At 36.7% G+C, this 26,700-nt stretch overlaps 1 protein-coding gene across 1 annotated transcript in view; it reads left to right on the top strand.

The window, feature by feature from the left end:
• The window catches only part of NDUFA5 (NADH:ubiquinone oxidoreductase subunit A5), a 306,556-nt gene that overhangs the window by 26,677 nt on the left and 253,179 nt on the right, over positions 1-26,700 (top strand). The window lies entirely within an intron of this gene.

Genomic DNA, 26,700 nt, shown 5'->3' with positions numbered 1-26,700 from the left:
AATACTGTCCACTGGTGAAGGACAGTGCTGTTGTTGCAGGGGTCTGGGAGCCTTTCTGTTGGTTCAGAAGCCCTGAAGAAGGATTTTCTTGTTGTATGTTTACAGAAATCCTGGGAGAGGGCTTTGCTAATGTGTTCAGGGGTTCTAGGACTGTTCTACAGACAGAGGATAAATTCATGAAGGGATTGGCAATGTATCTTATGGCCTTGCTAAGCCTTGTCTCCCCAGGAACTAAGATTGCTGAGAACTTGCCTCAAGTCAAGATGAAGAAAAGACCTCCATTTGGGTATTAAGTGCTGTGTTTAAACTTGATGTAACTCTGGGGTAGATTCAATTGTGATCCAGGGGTGGGGAACTTTTGACCTTATGTTTGGAAACTAATCTCCATTTGAGAAGAGGGGCTTTGTGGTGGACTTAATTAAGGTATAGCCTAGGGGTGGAGAAGTATTTAGAACAGAGACTTTGTAATTGAATGATTGGAAGGTCCTGGGGTGGGGTAGTCCTTGGAGATTATTTAATCACATTTAGTAAATGCTGTATTTGGAATGATGTCATGTTTTGATCTTCTCTGTTCTTGGTTGGTCACTGAATAAAATGGAGAGCACCTATGCTGGTATTCTGAACCTTGGGAAGTTGCCTTTCCTTGGCATTACATTACAGGATCCTGAAGCCCACAGAAGTTAAGTGGCTTGTCCAAGGTCACTCAGGTAGCTGAGCAAAGAGGTCCTCTGACTCCAAATAGAGTGTTCTTTTTCTCTGCATTACAGTAATATTGAGGGACTAGGAATATTCTGAAAGAAAAAGAAAGTAGAATTAGAACCTTTAAAAAACAATTTTAGCTGGCTCATACTTCTGTAGGGTCTAAAAAATGATTTAGCATTTTTTAATGGCAATGGCTTTCTGTACATGATAATAAAAATAGCTTGCATATATATATGTACATATACATATATATGTATATTAGTTTAAGGCTTAAAAATGTTTTAAAAATATTACCTAATTTTATCTTCACAACAACTCTGGGGTAGGTGCTATTATTATGCCCATTTTACAAATGAGAAGACTGAGGCAGACAGAGGTTAAATAACTTACCCAAGATAACATAGCTAATTAGTGAGAATGAATTTGAACACAGATCTTCCACACTCTACATTCAGAACTCTATCCACAGGGTTCCTAGGTGTGATGAGTTGTTGACTATATAAACACCAAACTAGAAGTTTGTTATTGGAATACTGCAACAACATTTTTGGAAAACCTAAACACATACACACAGGCAACCATGGCCGCTGGAATCTACCCTAGGGCATAATAAATACATTTCACCTGAAAAGGTATCAACACAATTGTTTAAGTATTTAAGCGAACAAAGAGTGGGTCCAAGGATGTGGTTCAATCTGTTTTTCTAGACCTGTTATGGGAAATGGCCTAGGGACTAAAAAGGATAACAAAGCAAACTTAATCTCCATCTGTGCTAATTAGGCTCGAATTATATTGGATTTAAGCAGCTGAAATAATGATTAAGTCAACTTATTAATCAAGGAAGCCTCAGCTGATATCCTGTGTTCTCCAGTTCTGTGGAATTCTTCCTTTGAAAAATGCAGAGGCCAAAAAAAAAAAAAAAAGCACATATGACATCTTTGTATTGCAACTGTTCTTTTGACCAACAGGAAAAGTATAGAAAATTTTAAAAACATTATACCAGTTTGCATAAAGAAAACAATACAGATAGCCAAATGGTTTTCATTGTCAGTATAGTACTTTGCTTACATCCCAGGCCTTTGCAATCTGACTTTCTACTTCATCCTTCAACAGAAACTGCTCTCTCCAAAATTACCAAAGAATGAATTCCCATTTGCTAAATCAGACAGCCTTTTCTCATCCTTCTCAAGCTCTCTGAAGCATCTGAAACTGTTGACCACCTTTTCCTATTTGATCTTCTCTCCACTCTGGATTTTCATGGTACTTGATTCTCCTCCTAACAGTCTGACCATTGCTTCTCAGGCTTCTTTGCTGTATCATCATCCATATAAGACCTCCCTAATCTCACCTACTGTGGATGTTCCCTAAGGCTCTGCCTCGGAACATTTTCTATTTCCTATTTATTCTCTCTCTTTTAATAATGTTGTCATCAACTCCCTCATGTTTAACCATCATCTCTATGCAAATGACTCCTGAATTCATATATCCAGCCCTAGTCTCCTGAGCCCCAGTAGTACCTCTTCAATTGCCCACTGGATATTTTAAACCATCCTATAAGCATCTCAGACTCAACATGTCCAAAATACAACTCATTATCATTCTCCCCAATTTTGCCATTATCTGACTCCAATACATTTTTGACCTTTCTCTTCTACTTCTCCCTTTCATGCACTCTATGCAATAGTCAAATGTCACCTCTTTGATCACCTCAGCCAGAATTAATCTTTTCCTACTCTGAACTTCCATAGTTCTTTGTATCTCCCTTGTGTCACTGATCCCATTTTGTCTTGTATCATAGTCTTTTCCAAAAGACAACACAGTGCCTTGAATATGGTAGCTATTGAATAAATAATTATAGAATGAAGGCATGGAGAAAGGAGGGAATAGAAGGAAAAGGAAAAAAAAGACAGGGTTTCTGACTAAAATATAGCTTTAATAAATGAAAATCTCTTTGTATTTCTATACCTATATTTGAATTTCACAATTATTCCATTTTGAAGCAGGAAGTACAAGATACCATGTGCTAGATGACAACATAAGGAGGTGACTCGGGCAATGAGAGCCTCCTACAAGTTTGACAGGGTACACTGAGGCTGCAATGAGTTCAGACTGATTCAGAGATCAGTCTGTAGTGATATACGGTGGAGGTAGGAAGTTAGAGGAAGAGAGCCAAAGCAGAAGATCCTGCCAGCAGAAGTAATCTAAGAACTGTAACTAGGGTAACTTGAACCAGGGTCAAAGGCAAGGAGGCATCACAAATTTAGTGAGGCAAAGAAGGCAAAGAGAGTTTACAATGTTTGGTATGAGGATATTGTTCATGCAATGGTCTGCTACATGTTGCCTGCTTTAACTTATGAATGCTATCTTTTCCTGACTGACTGTATCTCTGGACCTATCCTGCAGCTATGAGGACGAAAAGGTCTGCACAGATTGACCAGAAACAAAGCAGAAAATATTGAATTTAATTATAAATATATAATATAATAACTTAATTAAGCATGAGAAATGAAGACCAAAGAAAACCACAATTCATAAAATTTCTAATTATTTATCCTTATTTGAGATAGTAACTAAAATCCATTTCTTACCTGTAATAATCATTTTAGAATATTATTCTGATTTGGAAGATATTTTAATTTAAGACTTTGGTTTCCTAGAAGCTACCTAACAGATCAATACTTGTCCTTGGAAGATGTTGGATTGCCAACAAGGCAGGAGTAGTTTTATAATTTTACTTTTTATCAGAACTAACCAGACAAACTGTTCAGTCAATTAAAAAATGTCTATATACCACACCCAGAGAATAGAGAGTAAGTTTCAAAAGTTTCAATCATTTCTGTATCTAGGCTGGGTAAAAAGAAGATAAATACCAGAGTGGAAAGAATGTTAAAATGGAGTAAAGAAGATCTATCTTCAAAATCTATCTTGAAAGGGAGACTACACAATATCTATACATGACATGCAGCTTATTGCCTAATAATATTAGGATTTCTACACAAAAATCCTGGGAGGTGGGTGCTATTATCTTATTTTACTTATGAGAAAACTAAGGCAGATACAGGCTAAATGACTTTACCTAGGGTCAGAAACCTAATAAATGTCAGAGGCAAGATTTGAACTCAAGTATTCCTGATTCCAGGCCCTACCATAGCACCTACCTAGCTATGTAATCATATCCTCCTCCTCTGAAAAATGGAAAGATCAACTACTCACATATGGAAAATATTCATATTATATAGCATGCTGATTTTTACAAGTCATCTACAAATATTATGAGATGAAATATACATTTTCAATAGCAAACACATACTCTTATGTAATATGTCCTGAAGATATTTTTAAAAATCCTTCACAAGCATAAGTAAATAGGACCATAATGAAGAAAGTAAAAATGATTCCAGAATTTTCAATGCAGCAGTCCTCTTTCTAATGAGTTCTCATAATGTCAAAATCATCATAAACAAATTTTTATATAGCAACATCCTTAAATAATCAAATATTGCAAGCCGCTGTGTTTATCAAATGATGACAATGACAATCTCAATGACTTGATTCATAGGAAATCTCAGTGGTCAGGAATTGAATAACTAAACTCCTATAACTGCAATATATTCTTCAGTATCTTCTTCATCAAAAATTTAAAAATTCAGGAAGTTGTTAAACCATTGAGGGCATCATAACATTTGCTTAACAGATATTTTTAAGTGAGTTTCTTTCAAAATATAAACACATAATGGGATCTATGCAAGGAAAGATCAATGAAATTCCATGCTATGTAGTACTTATCAGATTGCAGAAAAGGCAAAGTCAGATATTTTATGATAATACTTTAAACGATTTTTTTAAACAAATGCATTGAATCAAAAAGGGCAGATATACTGCAGTCTATCATTTGTATAATATGTGAAGTAGGTTCTATGGAACTTAGAGAGTATAACTATATTTGTTTTGCTGAATGGCATTATAAATAACATGAATGCTATGGGGGAAATCTTAATAGACAATTAGCCCCATATTACTGTAACAGGATGGCCTAAACTTGCTAGTTACTGATAACATGAAATTGAGGGTCCTCCAAAAGTTCTATAGAAGACTGTCCAACAGAAGATCAAATGCAGTCCTAAAACATGTAAATGCTGCTCATTTTGTGGCTTTTGTCTTCAGTGTGAAGGAAAAAGAAGAAAAGAGAATACAGAGAATAAAATACCGACACTAAATTCTGTTTTATCAATCAGTAAGTGGGGTTGTCATTTTGTTTGAGAGTTTATTTTAAAATTTTTGTAGAACTCCCTAAGAAACAATGGCAGCATAGGATTCTCAAAAATATGAAGAGCAATATATTTGGTGAGAATATCTTTTGGGTTTACCTGAAAATGTCTTGAGTGTCAGATCATGAACTTTTGACATTCTTCACCAGGTGTCCTAGATAAAATCAATTTCCTTTTGAGACTTTAAATTTGCATATAACTTTAAGGACAGAAACAAGTAAAGTGGAAGATTCTATTAAGAAACATGAAGAATTTCATTGTCAGCCAATTCATGCTACCACCAATCTATTACAAAAAAGTTTTAAGGGCAAAAATGACATTGGGGATAGTATTGTTGATGCATTTAACAGGACCATAAAAGAAATAGTGGTTTTCTGACTCACTATTAGAAAAAATACTCTTAGATATTGCAGAATACAGATATCTTCAAGAATTGGTCCAAGAATGCAGGCTAGGATTCTGCCAAGCAAATCCCTTAGAGATAAACAAAAGCTGTAAGAACTATGATCAATGCAATGATCATCCATGATTCCAGGGGACTGATGATGATGATGATGATAATGATGATGATGATGATGATGATGATGATGATGATGATGTATGCTGTTCACTTCTTGACAGAGAAGTAAGAGATTCGGGGTCTGGAATGAGATAAATTTTTCTGAGCATGACCAATAAGACGTTTTGTTTTGCTTGACTATGCATATTTGTGCAGGGAATTTGTTTTTCTTTTTCTTTTTTTTTAATGGGATGGGGGTGGGGGTTAAAAGGAAAAGAAAATATTGTTTAGTAAAAATAAATAAATAAATAAAACTTTTATTTTTAAAAAAAGCACTTAAAAAAAGATAAGCCTAAAAGTAATTTAGAAGACTTCATCTCAAAGATATAGCTTAGAAGAAATAGAGCATTAAGAAAGCAAAGAGATATTTGGATAAAGCAGAAAATACCAGTCATGCTAAAGGCAAGAATGACAAGTATATAATGAACACTTGAAAGTGGAATCCACTAAAAAAATAAATTAACAATGATCTTCTTCATACACTTAAGACATTAGGCATTGCTTATCAAATGAAAAGATATTCTGTTATATAGGATGAAAGTTCACAAAATGATGGGATTTGTTCTACATATCTCAAGGAGGATCAAAATGAATATCATAAAGCATTAACAGAGAGGTTCACAGGTTACCTTACAAGTACCAAGTTCCTGAGGCAAGGCAAACAGTAACAAGGGTCCTGCAATCTGAAAAATCTTGGCAACTCTCACTGCATTATTTTATTTTCACAGATCTATAAAGTCTTTACATGAATCATACTCTCCTCAATTTCAATTAATGAGTGGGCTAGCTTTCATGGTGTTTGCTCCACCATTGATCAAACATATAATCCTGTCAATGAAACTGAAGAAAAATATAAAGAATATCGTCCCCACCCCCCACAATATGCTGTACTTTTGCAGATGTCAAAAGAAAATTAAATCAGTGGAAACAAGCATGTTAGGATGCTTTATACAATTAAGAATATTGGGACAGCTAGGTGGCACAGTTAATAGAGCACCGGCCCTGGAGTCAGAAGGATCTGAGTTCAAATCCCGTCTGGGACATTGACACTTGCTAGCTGTGTGACTTTGGGCAAGTCACTTAACCCAATTGCTTTGTTTTCCCCCCTCAAAAAAATAAAAGAATATGTTGACATCATCAAAGATGTAAATATCAGACATAGAAGTGAAATGAAACCATTTGTGGAACTCTGCCAAATTAACATCCATAAAGAGGCTCTCCCAAGAGTATTCATGGAAATCCTGGAGACACTGGAAAAAATAACACAAGAATAGCTGCATGAGTTACAGACAATCTAAGCTGATTGGCTTCAATATGAAACAAATCGGAGCGAAAATGAATACAAAGTCCTGTATAAGAAGATAACTTGATAATTAAGTTGAAATATTTGTTTCTCAATTTCCAATCTTGACAAGATAAGAACATGGATGGAGAAGGACAGAAAGCTACAAAGATTGATTTCAACCACACATTTAAAATGTTGATTGAAGAGGAGGTATTGTAAAAAACCAACACTGTAATCTATGTATCAGAATGCTAACCAAAACAAAATTGAGAGCAGGAGTTTGGGTGCCTCCAATGTGCAATGACTTGTGTGTGTATGTGCAATATGCAATGTGCAAAGTGCATGTGCAATGTACAAAATTTCTGGTGAACAGATCATGAGGTGGAGAGAGAGCTGTGCTTAGAGTCAGGAAGACCTGAATTCAAATGCAGCCTCGGACATTTCTAAACAAAAGAAGAAAATCACCAAAACTAACCAATACATGAAAAGCTGAAAATATATGCAATGTACCACGTCTCTGGACCTCCCACCTCTGCAAAGGATTGGGAGAGGGGGAGGCAATTGTTTATGAAGTTGTTTTTCAATAAGATTTACATGTTTATAGTGAACTTGAAATTTCTTCGGAATTCCATTTGCACTCTAATTTGTGATTTAATAAACAGATTTTTATCTCTAAAGAAAACTCATGCACATTTTATTTGGGGGAATCAGTCTATTAATATCACTCTACTGGGCAACTGCAACCTAAAAGTCTGGTTGGAAAAGGAATTGGGAAAATTCCCTCACCTCTCATTCCCAAAGTATTGATAACACAGAGGGTTACAGAAGGTTTAAGGCCTGGGTGAAACCCCAGCCTCCCCACGCCTGGTTTAAGCAGAGGCAAAAGACTAAATGGGATAAGTCAGTGTTTTGGGCTATTGGGACAAAGATATCTATCTTTCAATAATGAATACGAGACCATTGAATCTGGTATTTGGTAGATCACTTCATATTATGATAAGCAATGGCAAATTCAAATATGTTATGATGAATATGATTTCTGTAGTAGCAGGGCATTTGTGCAATATAAATTCTGATTTCTCTTACATGGTGTCTGTTTCACATTCCTTCATATTCTTCAAAATGTGAAAGAAATAGATCAATATTAAAAAATATAACAAAGAAATAGACTAAGATGTGAAAAGAAAGAGAAATCTATCTCAAAGTGAGTGAAGTTTCTGTTTTCAGAGGCCTTCTTTGGTTATAAGTTGAAGAGAAACTCAATATGGAAAATTATATATATCAAAAAGTGCTGGTATATCATCAACAAGAAAGGTTATAACAGGCAATCATATATTTGACAGAATTTAGCTGAATTTCTACTACCTTGACCACTTTGAGCTCTGACTCCATCTCACAAAATACATAAAAATACATTAGGCAAGGAAAGCTAAACATAAAAAGCACAAGTCAGTTTGAAGGAAACAAACTGGAAGATTATATAAACCTTAAAAAGTGCTGATAAATGTCTAGGTAAGGGTCAAAAAGTTAAGAAATCATCTATCCTTTGCCTCTCGTCTTTTTTTATAAAAGAAGAGAAGTTGTAGAATATAATAGAGTATTTGTGTTAAAGGTGAGACAGTTCTTTTTCGAGAGAGGGAATAATATTCTTCTGGTTCTACCGAAAACAAAACCTGGGTAGCATATGTGAAAGCCTGTGATGTTCTAGGTTCATTACAATTGTTTCAAACATCTGAAAGGCACAATTCCCCCCCAAGGAACTTATATTTTGAGGATGAGGACAAATGATGCTATTTCTATACTTTTTACTTTCTTTCCCTTTACTTCACCCCCATATTTATTTGCAGATGAGGACATAAGTTCTATGCCTAGAATATTTCTTCTCCCCAGAACTAAAAACACTTGACTATGAAAGTTAAGGGTAGCTAGATGGCACAGTAGACAGAGCACCAGGCCTGGAGTCAAGAGAACCTGAGTTCAAATCTGATCTCAGACATGTACTAGCTGTGTGACCGTGGACAAGTCACTGAACCCTGTTTGCTTCAGTTTCCTCATCTGCAAAATGAGCTGGAGAAGGAAATGGCAAGCTACTCTAGTACCTTTGCCAAGAAAGCCCCAAATGCGGTCATGAAGAGTTGGACAAGGCTGAAACAAACGAACAACAAAAATGAAAGTTAAAGCCTAGGTGATGATGGTGGTATAGTCATACTAGTGACAGCACACCATGTTTCATGGAAAATGACTTCCACCTACACTTCCTTCTCCATTGAAAGAGGAAGAAGTAACATAGGGACATCATCACCTGCAAGCATGTTGGGCATCATCATGCATATGCATAGATATGTCATACTCATTTCTGGGTTCCGAGTCATCAGGAAAGTTAAGCCTTCTTTTTCCAGTTTTAAAACCCTAATTTCAATACTCCAACCATTTTTAGCATCTTGCCTGTTCAGCCTGAAATTGTTTGCCACTATAACTATCTCCACCATCCACTGTAATAGATATCCAGCATAAAAGAATCATTGTATGATTATTTTTAAATTGCTGTCTTCAAATGCACTTTAAAGTGTTTAGAGGAAAAGAAAAAAAAGCATCAAAAGCATGGAACAGATTTTAAATAATACTGATAACTAATATTATAGATTTAAGGTTTTCAAAGAATTTTTATCTGTGCTATCTCAAAACAACCTGGCAAGGTAGTTGCTATCCATATCCCCATTTTAAAAACTGGGAGACTGAAGCACAGAAAGTCAGGTGACTTCCTCAGGGTCACACAGTCAGCGTGTTAGGCAGTATTTGAATAATAAAAATGCTGGCATTTTAGCAAATACCAAGAAAGAAGAAAGGGAATTGGTGACATACAAGCAAGTTGCCAGTTATCTTTGATTTAAGAAAGACAGTCTTAAGGGAATATAGTTAGAAATGTTGTATTAAATGGCTCTGGCCATATCATTCAGCTTTTTTGTGTTTTTCAATTATCCATAAAATGATAAAGCTAAATGCTATATAGGGAAGACTGAGAGGCATGAGTAATTTAACAATTTAAAAGCTCATGAAAACCTAGTATTATATATGAATGCTATTTACTATAGTAATGATTTCCATGAATTAACAAGCATCATCAATTATCCAGTTTTCTTTACTCTAGAATGGTTATTAGCAGTGCTTTTAGCTTGGTGGACTGACTAATTCTTACTAACTTTCCTGATAAGTGCTTTCATTTACCACTTCTTTCCATCTAGCCATCCCTGATAGTACATGAAGGTATATTTATTCCTCTACTCCCTGAAGGGTATATAAATGCTTGAAGAATATCATATTATTTAAATCTCTTTAATGTGTCACTTTATTTTCTAACTTCTTGTTGTTTACTATTCTCTGTGACCCCCACAGACTTTGTCTATGGAGTTTTCTTAGCAAAGATGCTGGAGTGGTTTGCCATTTCCTTGTCCCATGTGGCCCAGTTTCACAGATGAGGAATTGAAGCAAATAGTGGTTAAGTGATTTGCCAGGGTCACGCAGCTAGTAAGTGTCTAAGGCTGGATTTGAACTCAAATCTTCCTAACTTCAGGCCTGGTACTCTATCCACTGCATCTCCTAGCTGCTCCTCCTGACTTTTAGAAACAAATAATAGTGAGAGTCAGTAACCTGGTTGGAAAAAGCATGAACTTAAACAGAATTTTAGAGTTGGAGATCATCTTTACAGTCAACTTAGTTCAACAGCTCTCAAAATTTTCTCATAATGATAGAACCATTCAGCTTAAACAAAACTTTGCTGAACCCTTAAAGTCAAATCCTTTAAAATTATTATTTTAATGTTTGTTAAACATAAGGTTCATTTAAAAGAGAAAAACATGGGATGTTTTAGGATTCCTTGCAGCATAGTTTGTAAAGCACTGCTGTAGTTCAGTCCTTTCATTTTGTCAATGAAATATCCAGTCCTTCCACTCTCCAATCCATGCTTCACATGACTGCCAAATTGATATTCTGAAAGCACAGGTCTGACCATGTAATTTCTCAAGAAATTCCATCAACTCCCCCTTGCCTCTAAGATAAAAACTCCTCTGTTTGACATTTAATCTGGCTCCTGCTTAACTTTCCAGGCTTAGTACACATGAATTCCCTTCACATACTCTCTGTTCCAGTCAAAATGGCCTACTTTCTGATCACTGAATGTAGCATTTCATCTCTCACCTTTCCACAGACTCCCTTGCTTGGAGTGTGCTCCCTGTTCTGCCCTGCCCTCCCCTCTGGGACCTCAAGGGACCCCTAACTCTCTTCAAGGCTCAACTTAAGTACAATCCCCTTCAAAAGGTTTTCCCCAATTCCTCCAGTTGTTATTACCCCCCTACCCACTTCATATTTTTATATAGTCTGTTTTTTACTTGTCTATGAATATGTTGTCTTCCCCTAGTAGACTGCAAACTCCTTGAGGCCAAGAGCTGTCTCACTTTTTAATATTTCCCTAGTGCCTTGTGGAGTGCCTGGCAAATAGTAGGCACTTACTAGTTGATGGCCTTCATGCTTAAAGAGGATCAAAATGACATCATTACACCAGGGTTAAAGTACTGTGTATCCAATTATGACTGATCAGACCAATATGAGCTTGGAATGCTCTGCTACAGATTGGGCACAAATAGTTCATATGAACATTTGGAATAGAGATCAATGTCTCTAAATCTGGTTGTTGATTAAGAAATCTGAAGTCCAAAAAGGTTCCACTGAACCACAGAGATGGGAGCAGAACTCTGACTCAAATCTCCTAATTCATAGTCTAATGAATGTGAATAGGTAGTAAAGGGGGTAGAGTAAACTGAGATCATATTTGTAAATTTGCTTTGCAAATCTCAAAGTATTCTGTAAGTGTTATTATTACCCTGGAGAATGATTCTGAAGTTTTATACATATGATGAAAGCACAATTCTGAATCTTTATAAATAACCCATTGAATATTAACAATATTCATTTTCCATAACTTTAATGAAGGAAAAAATTCTCAATTAAAGTGATAAAAAATCAATGTGCTAGAAAAATACAAAGTATCTCTTCTGCTTTTAAAATATGTTCAAAATTTCATTTTATAGAAATATGTGTAGAAATATATTTAAATATTATAAACAAAGACATATCTACTTTCACCTTTTAAAGTGCTTCAACCTTGTAAAGTAAAGCAAGTCAAAAAAGGGGAAAGAAGACTGAAAAAGATTTCAAAAAAGGATGAAAACAAATATAATCTCATCTTCAATAACCCCTTTCCACAGAGACTTTGGATATTGTTGCTATACCTTTAAAAAAGAAGGAATAGAATCTTGGGGGCTGACAGTTGACTGCTATCTTGAAGGGAGTCTCAAGGAGTCAAAGTGAATTAACTGTCATGGAGCTAACAGTTTGTGAAAAAAAAGTCATCTCAGAAGGACACTATATGAGAGAACTCACAAATTTTTTGTTGAGAGCACTTGGACAGCTAATTGATACTGAAGAAAGTATCTGTGAGGAACTTAAAGAATTAACTGTCATCTTTGAAAGAGATTGAAGAGACATTCTGAAGTTTAACTCTCATTCTGTGGAGAAGAGACTTGAGCTGTCTTCCTGAGAAAACCCAATTGTTATGGAACTATGGTTTCTGTGTTTTGGAGAAGTCAGCAGTTGCTGTCATTGATTAAAGTGACGGTGGTAATAACCTCAGAAGCAATATATTGTTGAAATATTTATATGTGTGTACATAAAGCACATATATATGAATATACAGATAATATCTTTGCATTATATTTTGCTGATAATAAACTATATAGCCAATAACGCTGATAATTCACTAAGTCAACAAGATCAGGGTTTGAGACTATTAGACGAGAGGAAGCTTATGGGAAAGGAGATTTTTCCCATATTATAAAATGAGTTAGAGGCTTAGAGCTAATTAATCAGTGAGAGAGACTTTGTATTTTTTTGTAATTTGTGAGGAAATTTTAGAACACACTCCTTGGATAACTTAAGATGTAGGTGGAGAGCAAGAGACGTAATAAGATAAGGCAGCAATAACAGGCTAAGGAATGGCTTTGGGTGTGTTTGTCCCTGAGAGCTCCATAGAGGTATTGCTCTCACCTTATAGCACATACCCACACACTCTTCCATGGAGTTGCTACCTGTGAGGCAGCAAAAGACAAAACAAAACAAAGCCTGGCTATACAAATAAACTGAACTATACAGAAAAAAATAGGTAAGTGCCCATGGCTATCACCCATGGTTATCACCCATGGTGATTATAAAAGGAGGTGGCATTTCTTCTCTTCCCCATGATGCTTTCTGTAGCTTGTGGCATGTGGCACAAATAATATTACTATATTGTATCACTTGGCCTATGGAACTCAAACAGAAGAACATGCATACAAAGCCTCCCCAAAGAAGGCTACAGTGTCCAGATGACCTGAGTCATTCAGTCTTTGGAAGAAGTTAAGTAGAGACAGCAACCATATCCATGTAGCCATGGCCTGCTAGAGGCTTGGGATCCTTTTTTGGAGTAAATGTCTTGCTTAGGAAGCAAAAAAGAGCTCATATGAAATCAAAAGGGAGTAGCTTAATCATTAGGATGTAGTATTTAAAAATGAAATTTCTGGGACATAACAAAGTAAATGTGGTTGCAGAGATTCTTTGGGCCTATAGGATTTCTTTTTTTGTCTTTTTGGAGGGGGAAAGGCAGGGCAATTGAAGTTAAGTGACTTGCCCAAGGTCACACAGCTAGTAAGTGTGTCAAGTGTCTGAGGCCAAATTTGAACTCAGGTCCTCCTGATTCCAGGGCTGGTGCTCTATTCACTGTGCCACCTAGCTGCCCCTCCCAGAGGATTTCTAAGGTCCAAGCAGGGAAGATGAGAAGATTGTTTGCATTTATCACACCTCCCCCCCACATCCCATTACTATCTCTACCCTTCCTTTAAGAATTAGCTAAAATAAAATTTCCTTCATAGACCCATCACTGTTTCCCTCCCCCATCCCAAACTCCAAAAGTGGGAAATGAACTTTTCTTCCTCTGAAGCAGAGCAATGCATACATAGGAGTCACAAAGAGGCAAATTTAAGCTTGACATAAGGAAAAACTTTTTAGCCAGTAGACTACCCCAAAGTAGAAAAGGCTGTATCGGAAAGTGAGGGGTTGCTCTAACTGGAAGTCTTCAAACATATCTTAGTAGGAATTCCTTTTGGATATGTGTTAAACCAGATATCACTGAACTCTAAAATTCTGAGATTCTGAAAGCTTTGTATCTTATGTTTTATTATATCCTATATTACACTATGGCTAGGGCTTAGTTATTGAATATTCATCATATAGTATTGCATATTTGGGGGCTTAAATATTCATTATATAGTATTGCATATTTGAGGACCACTAGGTGATGCAGTGGATGGAGTGCTGGGCCTGAAGTCAAGAAGTCTCATCTTTGTGAATTCAAATCTGGCCCCAAATACTTACTGGCTGTGTGACCCTGGGCAAGTCACCCTTAATTTCCTCATCTGTAAAATGAGCTGGAGAAGGAAATGGCAAATCACTCCAATATCTTTGCTAAGGAAACCCCCCCCATATGGGGTCACGAAGAGTTGGACACAATGGAAATGACTGAACAACAAATTGCATATTGTGTGTGTGTGTTACATCCCTCTATTTGATGTTATAGCCCCCTGTTAAATGTCAAACTCAGAGAGGACAGAGACAAAATGTTAATTATATTTGTTTCCCTTTCAGTGGTTAGCAGAGTACTCTACACATAATAAGCACTTCCTACATGCTTCTGAATGACTGAATACATAAATCAATTCTGGAATGGCAGACAGGAACATTATCAGGATAATCAGAACCATTGTTTGGGGCAAATGTTAGGTTCTTTGGGGCCTGCAGTTATGGTAGTTGTGGCACTAAATGAGTGTACCAAGAAAAAAAATCAGAGAGCTAAGAGGTGAGCAGGAAATTTAGATCAGAAAATCAAGAGATCTGAGTCACAGGACAATTCATGAGTCCTTTCCTGATTTCCTTATCTAAAATTATTTTGTATTTATTTTACCTTTTGCCTCCAGGGCCCTTGCCCCAATCAACCCTAGCTAAGATCCTTGAAGGCAAGGGCTATTTTGTTTTCCCTTTTTCTTTTTGGTCTTGGTATTCTCATTACCTTTCACTGTCCCTGGCCCATGATAAGGACTTGGTAGGTGTTTACTGAATTTTAATTGATGAGGATACAATAGCAGGTAAGGTCTAATTGAGAAAGAATAATGACTGAGACAAAGTGCTTTCTGACAGCAGTGGTCTATTAGACCAAGTCTACTGGAAACTGCCTTGTTCCCCTTAGTGTCTTTAAAAATTCAACAGCAAAATAGACATGGGGCCAGAATTGGTTGTGGAAACCCAGAAGGGATTTCCTTGCCTCAGAGTAGGAGGCAGAGAAAAGAGAAGTGGAAATCACTAGTTAGCTTGTAAATGTTCAAAGTTTTATGCCCTTTATGCCCTTTTATCCAGTCCAATCAACTTTAAACAAACAAGCATTTATATTTTTTTCCTTTTATTTTTGGAGGGGGGAGGACAGGGCAATTGGGGTTAAGTGACTTGCCCAAGGTCACACGGCTAATAAGTGTTAAGTGTCTGAGGCCAGATTTGAACTCAGGTTCTCCTGACTCCAGGGCTGGTGCTCTATTACTGAGCCACCTAGCCGCCCCTCAGCAAGCATTTATTAAGTGCCTTCTCTGGGCATGGTGCTATGCTACCGCTTCCTGGTACTGTACTTACAGGCTGGAGCTTTTGGTAATCAGAAAAAGCTGGAGTCATGGGATGCTGCTTCCCTGATTAATTCTCATCATCTTTCCTCCTCCTTTCAGGTCTCTTAAACTGACAGTGAGATGAGATTGCCTTTAACATACAGATGTGCACTGTGAATCCCTGGATATTATAAAGGGATAAAGCACACTGTTTCCTAGGGGAATGAAGGGGAAGAGGAAGGAGGAAAAGAACAGAGCTGGAGAGAGCCAAGGGTGTTTTTAGAGCAAGAGTCAGTAAACTTTTGAAAGTGATGCAACATATCAGGTTTTAGCTCCTTTCCTTTAGTCACAGAGGGTGGTGGTGCAAGTCACATGCTGGCAGGCCATCACCTCATAATTGTGGAGGAAGTTTACAACTGCTGCTAATTTTCAAAGAAGGAGAAGCCCTATCTCTCCACATTGGTCTTGGCATCCCACTGGTGGTAATATGGCCACAGAAAGATCAGTCAAGTTTGCATAGCAACGAAAACAGGGTCATTGTTGACAGACATCTTATTGGTTAACAACATAAATTTTTCTAATTTTAGAGAAAATTAGAATTGTAGCATGTTAGAGTAAGAAGAGATGTTAGAAGTCATTTTTGTCTAATAACCCATCCTAGCAGGAATTCCTCATGTAATATCCCTCATATAAAATTACTTACCATCTAGTTTTACTTAAGGCAGGCATCAGGCAGATAAGGGGAGGAGCAGAAATGAGAGGATTCACTCTAAGTGCAGGACTAAAGATACTGCCACTAGAAGATCAGTAGCATCTGGAAAGAATCTCAAGACATTTAGTCCAACTCCCTAATTTTACAGATGGGAAAAGTAAAGTTTAGGGAAGTTACAAGACTTGTCCAAGAACATGCAGGAAAGAAGCTCCTTATGACTTCTATGTCTAATGAATTATCTAGAGCAGAAGGCGTTTCTGGGATTCAGTGGTTACTATTGGGAATTTGTGAAAAATAAATTAATGGCTATAAAGTTTCTCAATTTCACCCCAAAACAGAAGCTTTCTGGAATTGTTTCACCATGGTTGGGATAAGAAATGTGTGGAGGTTTTCAAAGGCTAGCTTGGATAGCTGCCTCCTGCGAATATACGTCTTTTGAAGATACAAACAAGGTTTTTGTGTTATATGCCAAAAACAGCGTAGGGAAATTGGTAGCAATTTTACTCTGTAGGAGTCAGGGCTATCAGATACCTATAGCACATGAGGAGAAACAGTGAGACTCATCTCATTAACTAATTGAAGCTCTTGGCTTTGAAATAGTGTTTTCATTGATATATTTTGAGACCATGAGCACAGTACCAAGCACAGAAGGACATTAATTCACTTAGTAATACTCTGACAAGAACTAAATTGGATGCTGCCAGACAAATCTAGTGTATATGGTAGGTGACAGTGCTTGCTAACTATGTATTATTTACCATGGAAAACCAAAGTGAATGCAGATCACCTATCCTATTGGCTCCATGTATCAGAAACCTTGGTGATTCTCATGGAAGGGGCAATGCTGATTTATGACAAGGAAGAAGTCAGACCACAACAACACACAGCTAAGAGTCTGAGACAGGGGCAGGGAATCTGCAGCCTTGAGGCCACATGTGGCCTTCCAGATTCTTAAGTGCAGCCTTTTGACTGAATCCAAATTTTGCAGAACAAATTCTTAAGGATCTAGAAGGCCACATGTGGTCTCAAGACCGCAGGTTCCCCACCCCTGGTCTGGAACTTCCTCTAGAGAGTGTGTCCTTGCTAGAAGTAAATGTTATAGTATCATCCTTGCTCTTGGATATTCAGTGGCAAACAAATGAAGAATGAAGATCTACAAAAAATAATATAGATAAAGAAGAGAGCAGGATTCTTTAAACTTAGGAGTTTGCTATGGGGTATTATACTAGTGGACTATTACTGATTCTACACAAGGTATAAGAAAGTAGTTGATGCTGCCATAAAAGCATTCCATTATGATTTTGGACACTTGGACTAAGACAAAATTGTCTCTGGAAAGGAAAAAGAAGACAAGCAACATCTTAGTGGTGATAGACCACTTCCCCCAGTATACACAGTCCTTTACAAGCAAGAACCAAATTCTACAGTAGCTAAAGTGTTATGAGGAGAGTGTTTTGTGTGGTATGGCTTCTCTGACAGTATCTACTCTTATCAAGGTTAAGATTTTGAGAGAAAAACTCAAGGAGGGACTAGCCATGTTCTCACCATATCCGTGTCTTAGACATTCTTTCCCTGAATATTCACCAAAGATGAGATTCTAATTCCCAGAGCATTTGTGCTGATATTGTTTGTTCTATTCTTTTATTGTGTTTGGTCCCTGCTAAATGCTTTACTACTATAATGCAAGCTCCTTATCTTGTCTACCAACTTGATACAAAGTTAGTTTATCACTTAGAAATTTTCAACTGAGGTAAGATGGGGACTTGAGCCAAATGACAAATATTATCTGACATACATACCCCAAATTGAACCGAGTAATCCTGACAAATACAGAGATGAGTGGTAGTCGAGTTATATAAGCCCCAGACATCCATTATCTCTAGCTGCCTACAGTACATCTATATTTGCATATGCCTCCCACACCTTGAACAGTATCTTAAGCCCAACTTATTCTTCTTTGATGTATACTTGGCCTTCTTCCTGACTTAATAACTTGCATTTATGTAGTGCTTTAAGATTTGCAGCATCCTTTTGCAAAGATCCATGCAACATCCATTTTTCCTCATACCATCCCTGTGATGTAGGTAGATCAAGACCCTGAAACTCTAGAAGGTTAAGTGATTTGTCACATGCCATTGTTCCCGGCTTGACCATCTGCCCTGTCACACATATTTAAAACTTTCAATTACTTTTGAATTTTGCTTCTATCCCACTTCTAATCAGTTATCAAGTCTTGTTGATTCCACCTCTGCAATATCCTTTACATCCAGCCCCTCCTCTCTTCACTCTCTTATAAGGGTCATCATTGTCACCTGCCTGCACTATTGAAATCATTTCCTAATAAGTTTCTCCCCTTTCCATTCCATCATCTGTGTAGTTGCCAGAATTATTTTACTAATGCACAGACGTGGTCATATCATTACTCTATTCAAAGATCTTCAGCAGTTTCCTATTATTTTCCAAGTAAAATTCAAACTCCTCTTAAGGAGACAGCTAAGTGGTCCAGTGGATAGGGGGCTGGACCTGGAGTCAGAAACTAGCTGTGTGATACTGGACAAGTCACTTAACCTTTGCCTCACATGTAAAATGGGGATATAATAGCACTTACCTCACAGGGTTGTTATGAGATTAAATGAGACAACATCTGTAAAGTATTTTGCTCATAGTAGTAAAGTATTTTGCTCATAGTAGGTACTTAATAAATGTTTCCTTTCTTCCTTTCTCTGCCTGAAATTCAAAGTCTTCCATAACCATCCAACATTACCAACCTCATATTGTTAGCCTCTGAACACTCTACTCTAAATACACTGGATAAATTTCTGTCAACAGACCCTATGTAGGGTAATCACCTAAACTCCCAATGCCCCATATAAGTTTCTAAGACATTACGCCACAGACCTATTGCTGATCTGCATTATGGAAGGTGTTTCTAAGTCAGGCATGCCCTTACATTGGTGAAATCATAGGCTAAAATATGCACACACACACATACACAAAATTATACCATACCATCTTCAAAGAGATGTGTTTGCCCATATTGTTCGATATGTCTGGTATGTCTTAACCTCCCTCCTCTTTGCATGTTGAATTCCTACCCATCCTTTAAAGCTCAGCTCAATGCCACCTCTTATATGAATACTCCTGTGGTCCCTCGTTAGTAACAATCTTTTCCTTTGGACCCCTTATTTTGATTTGCAATTCTAATATACTTATTATGTATAATTTTTTACATTATAGATATCAGTGTTTATGTTTTATCACTCTATGTGACTGTAAGGTCCAAGAGGCCAGAGTACTAGAATATTAATAAATGTTTGTTGAATGATTATATTAAGAAACTAAGTCTGAGAGAAGTGACTTGTAGAAGCTTATATAGTCAGAAAGCATATATGTCTAAAAGAAAAAGCCCCAAATAGGCAGCTTCCTTTCTCACCACTACTAAGCAATTCAAAGAAGAGACAAATAGCTAGTGGGTTGTTTGTCAAGATTTTTGCTGATGAAGAATGCAAGAATTCAATATATGCCCTAGGAGTGCTAGGACAAATTCTTTTAATTGCTACTATTTGTGATGTGTACACAAAGACTGTTCTAATAAAGAGTACAGCATAAACTTTTATAACCTACAAGAACTTTAGACTGCATAGATGAAAAATACTAGCCTTCTTCCTGTTTTGTACATTAAACCCTATGATTCTGTGGATTTGGGGGCTCCTTATACATGGAATCTAACACCAAATCAATCAATACTAGCAATTATGGCAGCAGGGGCGGTTGACAGTGCCCTCTGGGCAGCTGGCCTACTTTACACTCCCCCAGCTGAAGGCTGTCACTACATTTAAAGTACTGTACTAAACATTAGCAAGGGGAACAGAGTGTTTCAGGGGACTTGTAACAGGATATAAACAATGACTCTTTTGTAAGAAAAAAAGATGGACAACGGGGTTGAGACAACAGAAAATTTAAAAGTACAGTGATAACAGCAGGAAACAGCATCTGAAAATATGCATTTATCTCCAAATACATAAATAAAATAGTCTATGTGAGGCAGAAGTTTCCCTTCACATTTTCCACTAATGATGTGAGAGTGAGCTAAAAAATAAATAAATAAAATAAAGGGTTACCACAGAGTTCTTACCAATAAGCTGTTATTAAAACCAAGAAAGTAGAAAGAAGAAAGGAGGAAATGTACCTGAAAGAAAAACCTGTTCTTGCTTCTAAACCAGAGGCATGTTTGAAGGATTTTTAATTGTTGCTTTATGCATTTAAACCATATATTTATGAAAACAAAATCTCTACAGTCTCCTTAACCTACCTTACAAGGTCTAAGATATTCATTGGAAAGAAACAAAACCCCTTTCATTTCCTGGATTAAATCCAATCCCTCTAACTGGGTGAAAAGAACGGTGAGATAAGAAAATCTCTTGCCAAAGAAAACAGAGAGAAAGCCTTCTTGTCTTTTGCCAAATGGAGAGTGTGCTAGGAAGAAAAAAAAAGGACCTGCTAAAAGTTTTTTTAAACAAATAAAAATAATAGTGATTGGTCTCAGAATAAAATATTAAGTCCTAAATCCTGCATGAATATTAAGACACAAAAGTATTCTTATGTTCATGTTCACTAATGCCCCATACTAGAAGATATGTAAGAACCATGAAGTTATAATTTCAGCATATACACACTGGTCAGACCTTAATTAGTGTTATATCCCATTTAAGATGATTGAATTGGAAAAGGTCCAGAAAAGAGGGAGAGGAAAAAAAAAAGTTTGAAGGATTGGGCAGAAAAAAAACCCCAAACCAAACTTAGCCTAAAATACCTTGGGTTTTTAAATAAGGGTGAAAAACCTTTAGGAATTGTTGAGAAAAAAATGCTTAAAGGGATGATGACTGACTTGAAGGGCTATTTTAGGAAACATAGTTAAACGTTCTTTATTTCTAAAGAAGAAAGAACTAAAAGCTCAGATGGTATGAACTTCCTAAAAGTGTAAAAGCAAAGAACGTGTGATACAGATTGATAAATGAAGCTGTGAAATTTTCATTTTCAGATATCACTTAAAAATGAAATAAATTCTCTCTCTCTCTCTCTCTCTCTCTCTCTCTCTCTCCTCTCTCTGTCTCTCTCTGTCTCTGTCTCTGCATCTGTACAGTCTTCTTTATGCACAGAATGAATCCTCATTCTCATGAACCCAGGCCTTTAAACCCTGATTGAAGAAGCAAGTGGTTCATGAATCCCCAAAGACTGAGGACCACTGTTCACTATTCAATCTATTAAGTATCACATCCTGTGATTTCATTATAATTTGTTTTCTAAATCACAATAGGAATTACACTTTGTTATTTTGGCATGTTAGAAGATGAAAGCTAATCTAAAATTTTGACTAATGAAGTGTTATAAAGTTGGTGGATGAAATGGATAGGCAGATAGATAGATAGATAGATAGATAGATAGATAGATAGATAGATAGAGAGATAGATAGATGATAGATAGATAAAGTATTAAGCAAGCATTTACTATGTGCCAGGAATATTGAGTGTTGGGGATTCAAATACAAGAAAAAAAGATAGGCCCTGCTCTCAAGAAGCTTATATTTTAATGGAAGAAGAAAACACATAAAGGAAAGATAAAAACTTTTTGGAGATCCTGTGAAGCAACATAGCATAGAACCAATTGGGATGTAACTTAGAACCCAGGGCCCAGGCTAGATAAAACAACAGCTGAAAACTATTTAGTAATATTATCAGGCTTAGAGGTCCAAGTGACTCATTCATTCACTCATCTATTCAAAAATTGTTTATTTAGCACCTATTCTGTGCAAAGGACTACTAAATAATACTAATGAAAATGCAATTCTGAATCACTCAGTCAAAGAAGAGTTGTTGCCGTTGAAAAACTCAAGCAAACATCAGGATGGACAAGGGGAGGACAAGTTTTTAAAAATGTAAGGAATTTAAATTAACTTATCCTTTCCTAAGAATTTCTGAAGCTTTCTGATTTCCATATCTGTGTTGTCAACATATAGAAACCCCAATTTTGTAATGAGGCAAAAAAGCCTTTGCGTTTATTTTGCTAGCTAAGTTATCCAAAGGGCAAAGGTAGTAGTTGTGGGAGGAGTCATGGGGTAGTACTGATTTTGCCATGAATTCACAGTGTAACCTTAGACAAATTACATAACCTCTGATGGATGTCACTATTCTTTTCTGTAAAATGGGAGGAAGGAAGGAATTAGAAGATCTCAAAGATCTTTCTCCAGTTCTAAAATTCTGTTTTCTATCACTGCCTCTCTAGATTTAATTGCATTATGAAATATTGCCCTACTGCTTTGACTTTTTCCTCTTTCTCCTCCCACACAAACAACCAGTTGCCAAGTCCTATAAAATCTATCTCTACAACAGGGATTCTTAATCTGGGGTCTGTTAACTAGTTTCTTCTTTTTTAATATTTTGCTAACTGTATTTTAATATAATTGACTTCCTTTTTACTTTATATATTTTGAAATATTATTCTGAGAAGTTTTAACAGACTGCCAAAGGGGTCCATGACAAAAAAAAAAGAGTTAGTATCTCCCACATTTGACCCCTTCTCTCAATTCCAAAGGCAATGAGCCTTGTTCAGGGTCTCATCACCAACCATTCACCAGAAGTTTTAAACTAGTCTCCTAATCAGCCTTTGTGCTTCTCCAATCTCCAAGTAATCTCTCATGGTGCTGACCAAATAATCTTCCTAAAGCACTGATTGTGCCTACTTTAAAACTTTAGGGTCTCTATTGCTTAATGAATAAAGAACTAATTTCTATGCCTGGCATTCAAAGACCTCAATGTTTTGGGTGAAATTTACCTTTCCAATCTAACATCATACTATTACCCTTCACCTGTTTTATGTTCTAGCTAAGCCAGACTATTATACATCCCTGTTCTCCCTCTCATTTCTGCCTTACAATCACATCACTGAAATGAACTCCCATCCCTCCCTCTCAACTTCCATTCCTATGTCCTACTGTTGAACTATTTCACATTTATCGAAGTGGTACTTGAGTTGGGCTTGATAACAAAACCTACCTCATGGAGCTGATGTGAGAAGCCTTTTCTGAACCTTAAAGCGCTATACAATGCTAGCAACAAGAAGGTCCCTTCTTGTCGGAACATTCTAATTCATTATTTTTATTAATTTGGTTTGTCTCAGCATCGACTCCCCTAGACAATAAGGTCCTCCAAGGCAGAGATTGTAAATGTTTATTAATATGCACAGCATTCAATAGACAGACATAGCAATGATGGTTTGTGTGGGTTCTTTCCAGCTACCAACTTATCCAATAAAAACCTTCTTCCTTCCTTCTAAAAGGCAAAATCTCCCTCCTCAAATTTTTCAGAACCTTGACTCAAGCAGATTTTCATTTACTTTACTTCCCATATATAATAGTTCACAGGTTCAATTTGTAGCCATATTTCCTGGCAAGGTCCTTAAAAGCAGGGCTCTGTCTTCTATTTCTTTGCCTCCTAGAGGTCTTGCACAGTGCATTCAGTTTGTGCTAAATTAAAACAAAATGTTTAATGAATGCTTTCCCAAGCCATTTCTGGCTTCCTGCATTTCTAAATCAAACCTTGATTTTGAACTGTCATTTATGAAATTTTCTGCTTATGTGAAAATTTAGAGAAAGATTAAATTTTTCTCTTTAGATTTACTGTGTATAGTTAACATGAGCAAAACACTTCAACTCTGCATTTTAAAAATTCTCTTTTAAAGTGTGTTGATTGTGGTTGATTAATAGTTATCAGATAGAGCCTTTTAGATTGGGAGATTTTTAATTTAATAACTAAGGTAATGCAATGTAGGTGTTGACTTAATGCAATCATTAAGGTAAAGGTTATAATATGTTAAGTGCTTACTTAAGGCTTAATCAAAACTTCTGGGCAATTTTCATAGCTCTCTTACTAGACAGTAGGAATTGAAGAATATTGACTTCCTGACCTAATTATCAAAGGTATCAACAAATACCCTGAGGAATTCCTTAGAGGAACATAGTGTGAGCTGGTTAGAAAAGAAACATCTTGAGATGGGAAGATTTTGCCTCCAGGTTGACTAGGTGTAGCTGTGGTCCTGACTAACAAAAGATCTGAAATGTGTTGATTAGTTCGAGGCTTGTGTAGTTCCACCAGAGAAAGTTATATTACTCTCTTTGAGGAAGAAGCCCTAGAATTCCAAGGCTGAAGCAGCTCAGAGAAACAGGATAGCAAAACAGGGGTGTGCTGGAGATAGCTGAAAAGGCTCATGATGTCCTGGTTGGGTATTTAAGGGGCTAGAGGGAGCCTTAGAAATTGACAAATACAACAAATTGATTCTTTGTCCAAGACTTAAGAAAATGTTAACGATACAAATTAAATTTAAAAAGCATGTTGTACTTTTTTTTTTTTGAGAACTGTTGTTAAAAAATTTACCAGTACACTCCAATAGATGACAACAGCAGCTCTTCTGGGTAGGTTTGGAAAAAGAGAGATGCATAGCTATTAAAGTACAGGGGAATAGCAGGGAGATATAGCCAGCATCAGGGAAATACATATGGTTTCTGGGAGATGGACCAGGCTTTGCTCAGGCCTATCTAGTGGTTCCAGTTCGCATTGAAAGGATATTCTGGATGGTTACAACACTGATATATTTAGGTGCAGCTCCCTTGCCTCCCCATTTGCCACAATATACACCTAAGGACCCTCCTCCTTTACTGGGCTTTTTCACATACGTTATTAGGAAACTATCTCAAAGATCATTAAATCTTGAAGATACTTTCCTTGCTCTTTTGGGGAAATCTAATAGCTTAGCCTACTTGGAGCTCCTACCACAGGGAAGCTACCTGCTGTGATATAATTCAAAAATCAAAGATCATGAGTTGTTGGGAGTCGAGGAGGCCAGGGGTGGCTAGAGGAAAGTGTGACCTCTTGCATCAGTATGACAATCTGCAGGAGACTCTACCTCTTTGTATAAAGGAGAATTTTTCCTGGTTATTGACTTTGCTTTTTTGTGCCAAACAAAAGTTTTGCTATTTAATATATGGTTCCTGATGTGTTGGTAGAGAATGAACTGATGGGGGTTTAAGCTGTATTTGTTTTACTATGAGCAGCTAAAACACCCCATTCTGAAAATGGGTAATAGTTTATCTGTGCTACTCATGATTTCATATGCCCATTCTCACTATTGGTGCAGAATAATAACAGCTAGTTTTTTTTTTATAGAGCTTTAAGTATGCAATGCACTTTACAAATATCACTTAATTTTATCCACACAACAACACTAAGAAGTAAGTGCCTTTATTATCCCCATTTTACAGATGAGGAAACTGGCAGAGATTTTGACTTGCCTAGTATCACATAACTAGTTAATTACTTGAACTTTGGTCTTCCTTGACTCTAGAGTTAGTGATATATCTGATGTATTACCTAACTGTCTCCAAATACCAGACTCTTTGAGGAATAAAAAATTTTAGGTGATAGAGTTCTAGGGTAATGGAGATACAACAATCAATCAATAATTATTTATTAAGAATGTACTATAATCCGGGCACTGTATTTGGCAATGGGGGTACATTAAATACATATAAACATACAAAGATTTACAATGGATGCAACAAGGCAGCAATGAATCAACCTCAGTATTTACATATGTAATAGCTCCTTATTATATTCCAAGACAACTGTTTTATTTATTGAAACTTCTGGTTTGTCTGCCTCAAGTCTCTCCCCATGCCAATCCATCCTCTACTCAAGCTAAGTCTTCCTAAACCCTAGTAAGTCTGACCACTTCACACCCCCTATTCAATGAACTCCAATGTCTCTCTATTTCCTCTAGGATCAAATATGAAATCCTATATGTCTTTTAAAACCCTAACTTATCCCCTCCCTAATTTTCCAATCTTCTTACACCCTGCTCCCCTCATCGTATTCTCAGATCTAGTGACATTGACTACCTTGCTGTTTCTCACACACGGACACTCCAATTTCATGTATTTCACTGTGTCCCCCACAACTAAAAAATTCTTTCTCATATCCTTCTTACTGCCTTCAAATCCTAAGCTAAAGTCCTACCTCCTCAGAAGCTTTTCCACTCTCCCTTTATGTTACTGCTTTCCCTCAGTGATTATCTCCAATTCACATACCCTGTATACACCGCTGGTATACAGTTGTTTGCAAATTGTCTCCCTCAATAGAATGAGTTCCTTGGGAACAAGGATTGGCTTTTTAATTTTTACTTTTTGCCCTTATATCGTTTATGTCTACAGCAGTGCCTGGAACTTAGCAGGTATTTAATAAATTGACTTATTGACTTGACCCAAACACATAATTCAGGTATATCAGCATTTACCATTGCACAAAAACAAGCAACATCAATTAAAAAAAATTGTTGAGGTTTATTTCAAGGCATTCAGCAACTATTTCTTCATTAATTCAACCACCATTTAA

Source organism: Petaurus breviceps, unplaced genomic scaffold (genome assembly GCF_028583685.1).
Source record: "Petaurus breviceps papuanus isolate PSGF00001 unplaced genomic scaffold, PetGlider_PUasm1.0 181, whole genome shotgun sequence".
Lineage (NCBI taxonomy): Eukaryota > Metazoa > Chordata > Mammalia > Diprotodontia > Petauridae > Petaurus > Petaurus breviceps.
This window is presented reverse-complemented; position numbering and strand designations above follow the sequence as displayed.